Raw genomic sequence first — 13,643 nt, forward strand, 5'->3', positions numbered from 1 at the left:
AGGGCCTCTGTTTGTATCTTCAGAACTTAGCACAGGTGCATAGTGCATTTAACAAATATTTATTGACTGATTGATTTCATGAAATGCTGTCCTACTCCCCAAATTAACATCTGGAATCTCTTCCTCTGGTGTACTCCTGTCCAATTCCCACCCATCTTTCAAGGCACTAGACAAGACTTGCCATGAAACCTTTCCTAATCACTCCAACAAACTGTGATTTCCTTCTCATATTTCCAGCCTTGACATAGAATCAATAAGGTTGCCCTTTATAGAATAAGAACAATTAGCACAAGGAAGTAATATGTATGCATAGGAAAATAAAATAATCTGGGGCTATATGCAAATGACTACATTGACGTACAGGGAACAAAAGATATTGCATAAACTATAGATACATTAACTTGAAAGTGCTCACTCGAATTTTGCTAAGACAGAACATACAAAAGAACCATTTTTGCTTTGTTTAGGAATAGAAAGTGGAGACATACTTTGGGATTTCATTTGAAAACCCAGTTAACTAATACTGAGTTCCATGACATTCATCCTTTTGTATGAATTTGTCAATATCACAGAATTTTAGACTTGTATTGGCCTTAGAAGACCCAATCTATGGTTCAACACAAGTCCCTTCAATAACAGCCCAATTAAGTCATCGTGAAGAGCTTGGCTTAAAGACCTCTAGTATGGGGTGATGCATTACTTCCTAAAGCAGTCCACTTCACTTCAAGGTTGCTTTAATAAGAATTTATTTCCAATGTTGAGTTTAAAACTGTATTTTTTTTGGATCATCTAACCATAATTCCTACTTACTTGTCCTGGGACTAAAGAGAACAAGTCTAACTATCCTTTTATATGTAAGCCCTTGAAATACTTGAAGACTGAAATACTTCTAGCCTGTCACAGAGTCACAGTATCTCAAAACCAATAGAGACCTGAGAGTACATGTACAGTTCATTTAGAATCTATGTACAAGAATCACCTGAATAATATTCCCAATAATTGATAACCTGTTCCTTGTTTGAAAATCCCCAGTAAGAGAAATGGCACTATTTCCTGAAGCAGCCATCTTTCCATTAAGCCGAACATTTTTCTTATGTATTTGATTTTGTTTACAATAAAATGCTCTCATTAGCTTTGTGGAAAGGAATTTCAAATAAGAGAACTTGGGTTGTGGCCATTTATTATTTTTGTAACTTTGAACAATCCATTTTGCCTGTCTAGCTCTCAATTTATCTGTAAAATGAGGGGACTATATGATCTAACGTCCATAACAATTTCAGTATTTTTAAGATTCAAAACAGTTTTCAAAAAAAGAAATCCAAGCTATCAATAACCTTATGAACACTGATAATACACTGATAGATAAATGCAATATAAAGTAACTCTGAGGTTCCATCTCACAAAGTAAACAAAAAAGTTGAAAATTATAAATGTTAGAGAGGTTGGAAGTTAACAAGCATACTAATGCACTTTTTGGTAGGGCTATGATTGGTGAACCCAGTCTGGAAAGCAATTCGGAACTAGTCCAAAAAAAAAAAAAAAAAAAAGACTACATTGTTCACCCTCTAAACTAAAGATATCATTATGAGGCCTTGTTAATATGGACTCTATAATGACTATATAGTATGTTAGAACTCCTGCTTCTTCCAAGACAATGGAATCATACAACAGTTAACAGATTGGAAAAATTTCTGGGACTCAGAGGTCCTTGACATACCAATGATCCTTTGTAAAGTATACTTTAGCCAAATTCGGAAGCTTGTAGCTGCCAAGAATCACAGGATGAGCCTTGATCAGCTCAAGGTCAACCTTCAGCAGAAGCTGCAAACTCAAGACTTTGCTTGAAAGTTTCTAAATATCCTGCTGCCTGACTTACTGTGTCTACAGATGTCTTCCCCCTTAATCCCTACTCCCTACCTGAAAGCCTCCAAGAAATAATATCTTATCCTTTTTCTACTCTCCTCTAAGTAGCTGAGACCTCTCTCTCCCTCTCTATTCCCTTATAGAATCTTTTTTCCTCTACAGGCTTTCTTTCAGACAATAAACTTAGTATATTGGATTCTGTTCCTTCAGATCCATTCATAGGCTTGAAGGTCATTTGTTAACATCCTAAACTCCAAAGAGAGCAAGAAAAAAGGGATTTCTTTTTTACAAAATTTTATTTACAAAAAAAAAGTAGCTCTTTTTTATAGTTAAAAAAGAACTAGAAACTAGTGTCCATCCATTGAGAAATGGATAAATAAATTATTATTCTGAATATGATGGAATGCTATCACACCATAAGGTGTAACAATTTTGGAGAAATCAAGTGTAAACAGAACCAAAATAATAATTATGCTTTAATATAACATTATAAAATGATTAAATATGAATATGAAGAATGAAATGGATAGAACTAAGAAGGAAGAAGGTAATAAATATTTATAATGTGTCCAACATGTACTCACTATTTTGTTAAGAATTTTACAAATATGATCTCATTTGATCTTCACATCAGCTACAGGATAGGTGCTATTATTATCCCCATTTTACAAATACAGAAACTGAAGATAACATAGGTTTAGCAATGTGCTTAGAGTCTTATAACTAATATGTGTTTTAGGCTGGATTTGAACTCAGAGCTTTTTGACTCCAAAAGAACTGTTATGCAATAACAACATTATAAAAGCAAACAACTTTGAAAATTATAAGAACTTTGATTGAAACAATGACCATCCATGTTTCCAGAGCACTGATAATGCAACATACTATCTACCCACTAACAGAAAGGTAATAATAGATTTAGAGTACAGAATGAGATACATTTTTATATGTGGAAATTGAGGGAAAAATGAGAATTTTTTTTTGCTTGACTATACACAAACTTTATGAATCTGGGTTTTTTTCTCTTTTAAATAATGTGGGAAATGATTATTAAGAAAAAAAGGAAAAAATAATGTGGAAAATGGGACAAAGTAAATTTCTGTTAATCTATTATTTTTTTTTTAGATATCAAAGAGAGGGGTGCTTCAGATGAGGAATGTTGCATGCACTTTCAAATGAGCTATGTTGTTAGTTTTACTTAATCATTTTACTTTTTACAAAAAACCTCTTATAGAGTGGTGGTAATCTATAAACATTTGTAATGAAAAAGCACTTGAATCAATAAAACTTTTTTTAAAGTTATTCTATAAAACTACACATTTCAAAAAAAAAATTATTTGCTAAGAGAAGCTCAGCTCCATGAGACATAATTAAGCCAGATCAGCCCAAGAGCACTCAAAAAATTCTAATTGTAAAAAGGTTGGAAATTAAAATAAAATAAAACAGATTTGTCAGCCAATGTTTCTTTTTTCAAAAAAAAAAAATCAGATTTGGACTAGAAAATGTCTAAGAAAGGGAAAATAGCACCAACGAAGACAAAGACAAGACAAGAAATTATTGTTATTCAATCATTTCAGTTGTGACTCTTCATCATGAAATCTTTTGGGATTTTCTCAGCAAAAATAACGGAGTGTAGTTCATTCAATCTGAGGGTTTCACCCATAGAATTCTTCACTTTATTCACTTATCTTAGGGCTTCTTTGCTGAGTTTTCACCACAGTATCAAGTTCTTTTTGAGAGGCCTATCCAAGATGCATTCAAGTCCTCCTTTAAAGAGCTTTTTGGTCAAGGATTTTATCTAATTGTTGGTTGAATTGATTGATTTCAAGATGGATTTAATTTTTCCCTTCAAAAAATCATCTTAATTTATGATCAATTACACTCTTAAAATTTTCTTCTGCTAGCTATCCTTGAATATTGGGGTGGCCCTTTTGGAAGGACTCATTTTTTAAATCCAGTTCTTATTGAAAATTTTCAAACTTTTCCTGATAGCTTCCTTTATCCTTTTCAAGAATTTTTTAATCAGGTGCAGGTGTTTCTTTTTCCAGGCTCAGTCAGTTGAAAAGTCAGAAAAGAAATGATCATCTGCAAGACCACATGCTGGAAATATTCCAAAATGCCCTCGTACAGGGATTACTATATTTTCTACTTTGCACAAAACTCATAAACATCTTTATGTGGTATAAAGCCATTACTGATCATCATTGCTGAGGTTTTTTGGTAACACACAATCTTTGCCCAGACAAGAAATGACTTATTGTATAAGTTCTGCTTAACAACTTGACAATGCTTGATTAACACCATTGTTCAGATGATCATAATATATTTGTCTATTGTTGCCTGTGACAACCACTGCTGGATTGTTTTTCTTTCGTTTTTTAATAGCTTTTTATTTTTCAAAATATATGCAAAGATCATTTCCAACATTCACCCTTGCAAAACCTTGTGTTTCATATTATTATTCTATATTTTTCTCCCTGGGTTCTTTTTCTTTCCATCATTGGCAAAAGAATATAAGAAAATCCTATCATTCCAATCAGCTTATCCAAACACAGGACTTTCCAAGCTTTGACTCTGTTTACCAAATTGCTAGATCATGAACTTTAAACTCTTTCAGTAACTCAAAATGTCACCTCAACCTCCAGGTTTTCAAATGCAGCTTTTGTCTATATCCAAACTGATCCTTTTTGTTTTTTCAAAGATGGAGCTATTCAAATCTAGTCTGAACTATGTATTACACTCCTTATGTAATCCCAGAAAGGCACAATTCCATTGCTCTGTAACACATGTGGCCCCTTGAAGCTGTAATTGTCCTTAAACTATCAGTGGTAACATTAGGCCTGTGAAGCTGGAATGCCAGAGAAACAGCTCAAAGTCATACCATAATTTCATAGAGACTGAAAGATAAAGAGAACACATAATATCACTGTGTCTATCATTTATTCATTATTTTAAAGCACTTGGTGAAGTATAATTAATTCTTAAGGGCTTTCTTCTAACATGGCTTTTCTTGTGCATGTATTAAGATCATACTTGATTTTTTGATAGAAGCAATAACAGAGATAATTTTGTTATATAATCACTGATGCTGATAAGAAAATAGAAAGGTATATGCACTAAATATGTTTGTCTCTGTACTAGAAGATACCTAGCCCAAATAGCAGAAGAGTTTTTTGTAGAGATAGATGCTCTTCAGATGCTCTTGTTTGCAGATGATATATGCAAATAGTACAAAATTCTGATTGCTACAGAGCCTCCTAAATGAGATCCACACTCCAAAGAATTTAGTCTAACAACCCATAGAATAAGGGAGAGAAAAGTAGATAAAGAATGTCTATTATTCAGACTGATATATAGCAGGATACATAGCTCTTTATCCAATCCATTAACTAATATATCTATTTGCAGATAGAAATAGACATATCTGAAAATAAACATTGGACTGATCCTGGAATTGGAAAGGAAAGAAAGAATGGGTTGGTTTTGATTTGGAAAATCATGTTATACATTCTATGATTCTAAGCTGTTCCCTGAAACAAAAATCCATCTTCTTTAACACCAGCATCTGTGTAGTGTTTCTATGTGGCTTTGAATCATAGAAAAACCACAAGAATAAAATTGTAGGTAACCTAAAGTTCAATTGAGAAATATATTGTAAACATAAGAAGACTGCAACATATGGTCAGAGAGTATTTGTGAATCAAAAATTACAGAAGAGCTATCATCCAGGAGATGTATGATTAGATAAAGTGGTCAGGAGTCAGTATCAAGGACAAGATTTGATTAATGAATAGGCAAGTAGTGAACCAGCACTCATATAATATTAGAAGACCTAAAGAACATCTTCCAACATGTAAGGTGACTTCCCTTTATAAGAAGAAAATATATCAGAGCTAATAGATAAAAGTTGCATCATCATGTGGTTGGAATGAAATGCACAAAAGGGGACATAGCAACCAAAGACACCACGGAGCCACTCAAGCAGTAAAGTGTAGAATTTTACTTTTTCTTATTTAAATTTCTCTTCTTAAATACATATCGCTCTAGTCTATAAAGACCTTTTAAAATCTTGACTGTCAATTGATGTGTAAAGCTATCCTTTTCACTTTTGTATCATCAACATATTTGAAAAGCCTGTCTACTAGATCATCACCCAGGTAATTGAAATAAATGTTGAATAACACAGGACTAAGAAAAGTGTATTTCACTAAAGACTCCCCTCCAAATTAATACTGATCTATCACATATATTGATGCAATATATTTTTGGTATCAAAACTGAATCAAGGTATATGTCAAAATGTTCTGTTGAATAGTACTATATGCCAAAAAATGTGCTCTGTTTGCCACAGAAGCATTCTCAAGTCCCGGGACTCATATACTCTGGGATTTGCAGTATCAAACAAATTTTTCACCATTAAGAAACTGCCTAGACACTATTTCATACCACTGTAGTTAAGGTGACTGAAGAAATGAATGTAGGAATGGACATTTTTTTTATTTAATAGCCTACAGTTATATGTATGAGTAACTTTACAGCATTAACAATTGCCAAACCTCTTGTTCCAATTTTTCACCTCTTATCCCCCCCCCCCCTCCCCCAGATGGCAGGATGACCAGTAGATGTTAAATATATTAAAATATAAATTAGATACACAATAAGTATGCATGACCAAACCGTTATTTTGCTGTACAAAAAGAATCAGACTCTGAAATATTGTACAATTAGCTTGTAAAGGAAATCAAAAATGCAGGTGGGCATAAATATAGGGATTGGGAATTCAATATAATGGTTTTTAGTCATCACCCAGAGTTCTTTCTCTGGGCCTAGCTGGTTCAGTTCATTACTGCTCCATTGGAAATGATTTGGTTGATCTCATTGCTGAGGATGGCCAGGTCCATCAGAACTGGTCATCATCTAGTATTGTTGTTGAAGTATATAATGATCTCCTGGTCCTGCTCATTTCACTCAGCATCAGTTCGTGTAAGTCTCTCCAGGCCTTTCTGAAATCATCCTGTTGGTCATTTCTTACAGAACAATAATAAGGAATGGGCATTTTTAAGATAAGCACAAGGATTCAGCCCAAAGAAACCAATCAGTCCCTAAAACCAAGTAATGTTCCATAGAAATCAAGAATTATAGCACAGTTAAACATTATGACCTGACCAATCATAACAGAGAATGGAAGGCAGTATAGAACAGTGGAAAGAATACTAGATTGGGATTCAGAGACTATTGATTTGATTCCTGCTTCTGATAATTTGTATCTTTATGATACTAGAGAAGACATTAAACTAGCTTTCATTTCATTTTAATCATCTATATTATGGGTTAGATAACATTTGAGATAAAGAATCCCTTCTGGACCTAAATCTGATTGTTCTACTGTTATATCTCAATTGTATAAAGAGATAGAAAACCATATCCAGGGATACAAAGTTGGGCAAGGCACATTAATATTTCAAAACAATAAAATGAAGCACTCAGTCATAATGACCTTCCAGTGCCTCTGTGCTGGTTGCGTTGTCTGTACTATTATACCTGTTAATAACTATTTGTTGAATCAAATCATTCATCTAGCTCTAGAATCACCTAACTTTACTATCCACCCATGCCTCTTTAGCTCATCTATGAATATAGTGTAAAGGGAAACTGGCCAAAAGCAACCCAAAGGTGAACAGGGTCACACAGCTTGTAAGTGTATGAAGCAAGATTTGAACTCAAATTCTCCTAGTTCCACGGCCAGTACTCTATCTACTTTATCACCTAATTGCCCCTATATCTGATAAATCTTGATCAAAGCATTTCTCTCACTTATTAGTAAGAGCCTGTATAGTAGGAATACAGGGAAGATACATGCTACCCAGAAGCTTAAACTACTTCTCATAGGACCATATACTCATAGGATTTTAAGTTGCACAATTTTAGAAAGTATCTAGACCAACTTCTGCATTCATATATGAGAAAAGTGACATTTAGAGTGATGAAGTAAGTATACTCCCCAGAATAACACAAAGGAAAAAATGGAAGGATCCAAATTCAAACTCAGGACATCTTGACTTTTGATATTCTTTCCATAACAACATAATTGCCTAAATTAATATTATATGTACTGCTTATTTGGTACTAAATTATGTATAGATTACCTTTTGGTACATTATGGCTTAATTCCTTAAGTTAAGTTAAAATTAAGTTAAGTTAAAAATTAAGTTAAAATTATTTAATTTTCCATGTACATATTTGATCTGTTTTCTCAACTAAATTGTTAGCTTCCTAAGAGCAATGACTTATTTTATTTCTCTTAATATCTTCTAGTACCATGTAATACATATGAGATATTCAAATATAAGTTGAGTGAATAAATATTCATGAATGAATAAATGATATATTTTAGCTTTGGCATATTGAATTAAGAGCTGGACAAAATACTAGTAAAATAAGTAATTCTTGTTCCTCTTCTCAAATAAAAATTATTTATTAAGTAGTTTCACAACCTTTTTTCTTCCCCTTTTTTCTTAGTCTTGTGTTCTACTGCACACATCAAGAAAGTAGAAGATGACTAATAAAAATCATAAATTTGGGAAAGTTTACACATTTCATACACAGAACGAAAGCAGATTTTATATGATCATCTTGATGAGAGCTAAATTGCTTTACCTGTCTTAATCTGCCCTCCCATGATAATTTCTAGCAGCCTATTCATTTTATTCCTACTTATTTATTCATTTCTCAGTTCCTGCTTATGCCCTCTACTCCTCCAAAAATTGTCACTAGCCCATCCATTACTTTTACAACTTCACTGTTCCTCATTAGTTTTTTGTATTTCTTTTTCTCTCATTAGATTTTGATTTTTTTGTTTATTTTTTGTTTTTTCCAACCTCTTTGCTGTTCCTTTGTTTTATTTTAAATATTCATACTGTTTAGAGGTATCATTTTCACACATTATAACAAGGCTCAGCCTGAAAATCATTATCCACTTTTCATCTGTATATGCCATTTCACTTTGCTGCATACACACACACACACACACACACACACACACACACACACCAAGAGCTTTACCTTTTTTTGTGATTGATCATGATAGAATCTGACCAAATTGATTTGTAATATCTTCATTTACTGAAACACCTTGGTTAGTATTTCCTATCTTTGAATGGTAGAAACCATTTTTTTTCTCTTCCTTCAATATCAATGTTGATATGAATGTTGATGAATGCATGATTCCACCTACTATATTTGAGGATGCAGTAATTTTCATAACTCATACCTAATTTCCATGTATTGACATTGTGACATCTTATTAAACTTCTAGACCTTTGAAGAGTGGTAACAAGCAGCAAATATTGTAACCCAAGTGTTAGAGAAAAGAAAATAGAATTCACTCTGGTCCAACCAAGTGTTGATGACAGAATACCATTTCAATGAGATAAGCTTATTTTTTTGATCTTTGATTAAAATTTTGTAAAAGGTCATATGTAGATAGAAAGTATACTATAATTTAAATTTGCCACTTGAGCTATAGCATCACTATGATGAGAAAACCCTAAAATTCTAAAATGCCAATTCCTAATACCATACTGAAATAGGACTCTTAACAGAGAAGTAATATTTCTTGAGGTTTTCATTCACCTTTTCTCTTATTCTGTATTTATTTGTTGGTTGATTGTTTGTTTTGCTTGCTTATTAATTTGTGTAGTTATCAATTCATTTATTAATTATTTTTCATTTTACTTTTCAAGTTATGTTTGGCAAAATATGTGGAGAAAATTGAAGAGTTAGGGTTTTCAGGACAACTTATTCCATTATGTTTTCAAAACTTTCCTCTATTGGAGGTTTTCAGTTAATTTTTGCAAAAAATTCTGTGACAATGTACTAGATGATATCTTCTATTTTATTTCTCATATCCTCAGACAATAAAACATGTGAAAAACCCTTCAATTTATACCCAAGATTTTACCATTGGGTAAAGACTTCTGACCTAAGCGTTATATTTATATGATTTTTAAATAAAATTATGATTTTTGTAATCAGTAACAGTTTTTTTTAATCTAAGTGTACCAAATATCTTTTCCATATTCTTCCCTTGGCATTAAATTAATCAATTACTTGTTGATTGCCTATTTGCAAAGCATTTGCCAGCCACTATGGTAAATAGTTTAACAAATAAAAAGAGCTACAGGTAGATTATCATATTCTCTGGGAGAATATTTTATCAATGGAAAAATTGGCATCTGAACTTGAAAAAAGTTGAGAATTCTGAAAGAAGAGACAATGTGAGTGATTGCAGATATGGAGCATGGAATAAATGAATGCATTGAGTCAAAAGACTGAATTTGGAGAATAGTACTCCAATAAGACTGGAATGTATACTGAGTAAAAAAGATTAAAGTAAAATAATATTGGAAAGATAGGAAAGAAGGTTGATTTTGGCAGATTTTAAATGGCATTTTAAAGCATCTTAATTTTATCTTTTATAATTCTAATTTATCTTAAATTAGCCAGATACTGAAGCTATTTGCCATCCTTTTATATCATTAAACTATTTCTCCTGTTCTCTTTACCATGCTAAGCAAGTTTCCTGCAATAATCATTTCAGTGACTTGAAATTTCCATATCTTCCCTCTGTCTTTTAAAAATTATTGTTGTTTGCGGTTTCTAGACTTAACATTATTTTTTTCAGATTTTTCCCACATTACCACCATAAAGTCATAGCTATATCATCATCACCCTATAATCATCAACCTCATCATCATTAACATTTACACAACACTAAGATTAGCAATGCATTCCACATATTTCATGGCATTGCAGTTTTCTACCAAATATTTGCTCAAGTAACCATAATCTTCAAAACCTTATAGAATGGGACATCCTCAGTGACACAGTGAATAAATAACTGACCCTGAAGTCAAAAGGCTCAAGTTAAAATTCAGCCTAAGATATTTACTAGCTGTGTGACCACAATAGTACCTCAGGGGGCAAAAAAAATCTTAATGAACCAAATGTAAAGGCAGCTTTATAGATGGTGCAGCAGATAGAGTACCAGCCCTGAAGTCAGGAGGACCTGAGTTCAAATCTGGCCTCAGACACTTAACACTTCCTAACTGTGTGACCTTGGACAAGTCACTTAACCCCAATTGCCTCAGCAAAAAAAAAAAAGAAAAAAGAAAAGTAAGGCCACAGCATTCCAGAATACTTCACCCCTTTAATAGATTTCCCATCATGCTTCTTGCTGTTTGTTCTAGAATATCTGCATTGAAACTTGATGTTAATGTATTCTTTTGATATTTCATCAAATTGTCCATTTCAATTGTGTCATTCTGTGACGTAGTCTTCATATATTTTCTTTCTTCTTCCCCTCTGATATCATATGTAATCTCATTTTAATAAAATAAATTTCTCATTCTTTACACCTGAATTAATTTTTCCAGATAAGATATCACATTCAAATATTCTCTAAGAATACATATTATAATATGTATTTGTTTCCTATAGCCATGGTAAACCTTTCATACTTCTGAATAACATTGATATAACTGTTGACTAATTTCTATAGCATTCTAACAATAGCTTTTTTGTTTTTGTTTTCTTTTTTAATATATTTTTTACATTAAGCTTCTTTTTTAATAAAGTTTTTTTTGTTTTCAAAACATATTCATTGATAATTTTCAACATTCACCCTTACAAAACATTGTGCTCCAAATTTTTCCCTCCTTTCTTCTTCCTCCTCTCCTAGATGGCAAGTAATCTATGTTAAACATATGCAATTTTTCTATACATATTTCCACAAATATCATGGTGCATAAGAAAAATTAAATCAAAAGGGAAAAATTGAGAAAGAAAACAAAATTCAAGCAAACAACAAAAAGAGTGAAAATGCTATGATATGAACCACATTCAATTTCCACAGTCCTCTCTCTGGGTGCAGATGGCTCTCTTCATTACAAGATCATTGGAAGCGGCCTTAATCATCTCATTATGAGAAAGAGTCCCATCCATCAGAATTGATCATTGTATAATCTTGTTGCAGTGTATCATGATCTCCTGGTTCTGCTCATTTCACTTAGCATCAGTTCATGTAAGTCACTCCAGGCCTCTTTGAAATCATCCTGCTGGTCATTTCTTATATAACATTAATATTCCATAACATTCATATACCATAACTTATTCAGCCATTCTCCAACTGATGGGCATCCATTCAGTTTCCAATTTCTTGCCACTACAAAAAGACCTGCAACAAACATTTTTGCGCATGTGGGTCGCATTTCCTCCTTTAAGATCTCTTTGGGATATAAGCCAAATAGAAACGCTGCTGGATCAAAGGATATGCACAGTCTGATAGTCCTTTGGATATAGTTCCAAATTGCTCTTCAGAATGGTTTAATCAATTCACAATTCCACCAACAATGTATTAGTGTCCCAGTTTTCCCACATGCCCTCCAACATTCATCATCTTTTTCTGATGTCCTAGCCAATCTGAGAAGTGTATAGTTGTATCTCAGAGTTGTTTTAATTTGCATTTCTCTGATCAATAGTGACTTAGAGCACCTTTTCATATGACTAATTTTAATTACTTCGTCTGAAAATTGTTCATATCCTTTGACCATTTGTCAATTGGAGAATGTCTTGAAGTCTCATAAATTTGAATCAGTTCTCTATATATTTTAGAAATCAGGCCTTTATCAGAACCTTTGAATGTAAAAATTGTTCCCAGTTTATTGCTTCCCTTCTAATCTTGTCCACATTGGTTTTGTTTGTACAAAAACTTTAACTTAATATAATCAAAATTATCCATTTTGCATTCAATAATGTACTTCTATTCTTCTTTGGCCACAAATCCCTTCCTTCTCCACAGATCTTAGAGGTAAACCACCCTTTGTTCTTCTAATTTGCTTTTAATATCACTCTTTATGTCTAAATACTGAACCCATTTTGATCTTATCTTGGTAAAGGATGTTACTATCAATCTCTTAAAACTCAATTAATATAATAACTTTTTTAATATGCTTCTCTCCAAGGTTGGAGGCTCTGAAATCTAATTATTAAATTTTCAATGTGAGTATTTATACCTCAGAAATCCCAAAATGTGACAAATCATAGATTGATTTACTATTTGCCATCATCTAGACTTAAGAAAATGATAAACAAAATATTAATAATGCAAATTAAACTTTAAAATTGTTATGTTTATATTTATTTTGGAAGGCCAGTTGTTAAAATTTAACCAACATACCACTGCTTCCCTCTATCCCTTTTCAAAAAAATATTCAAACTAATACTGCATTCTACAATTTAGGCTTGTCTGTCAGAAAAAATTCATACCTACACATACACACACATATATATGCGCATATGTTTGTATAAATATACACATATACATGTATGTGATATGTGTATATATGTATAGATACATAGATATAGAGAGAGAGAGATGGCTAGATAGATAGATATAGATATAGATAGGTAGATGGATGAACCTATATGCCACTCATTTTAAATTCAGCCACAGACACTTACAAGCTATGTGACTCAAGACAAGTCACCTCTGTTTGCCCTAATCCACTGAAGAAGTAAATTACTGCCCACTCCAGTATTTTTGCCAAGAAAACCCCATGGCTGGTACTGGCATGCTGTGATCTTTAGAGTCAGAAAGAGGTAGAGACAAGAGTGATTAAACAACAATTTCTATCTTAGAGAAAAATATCCAAACTGGCACCGTCCCCATTACTTTCAGACATAATTCCTTGCCTGAAGACAATTTAAGGTAACATTTATAG

General features: G+C 32.6%; 1 pseudogene; it reads right to left on the minus strand.

Annotated features, from left to right (window-relative positions):
• Nucleotides 1-3,436: 3,436 nt before the first annotated feature.
• LOC100920098 overlaps nucleotides 3,437-13,643 on the minus strand; it is a 28,535-nt pseudogene continuing 18,328 nt past the window's right edge.

Source organism: Sarcophilus harrisii, chromosome 1 (assembly GCF_902635505.1).
Source record: "Sarcophilus harrisii chromosome 1, mSarHar1.11, whole genome shotgun sequence".
Lineage (NCBI taxonomy): Eukaryota > Metazoa > Chordata > Mammalia > Dasyuromorphia > Dasyuridae > Sarcophilus > Sarcophilus harrisii.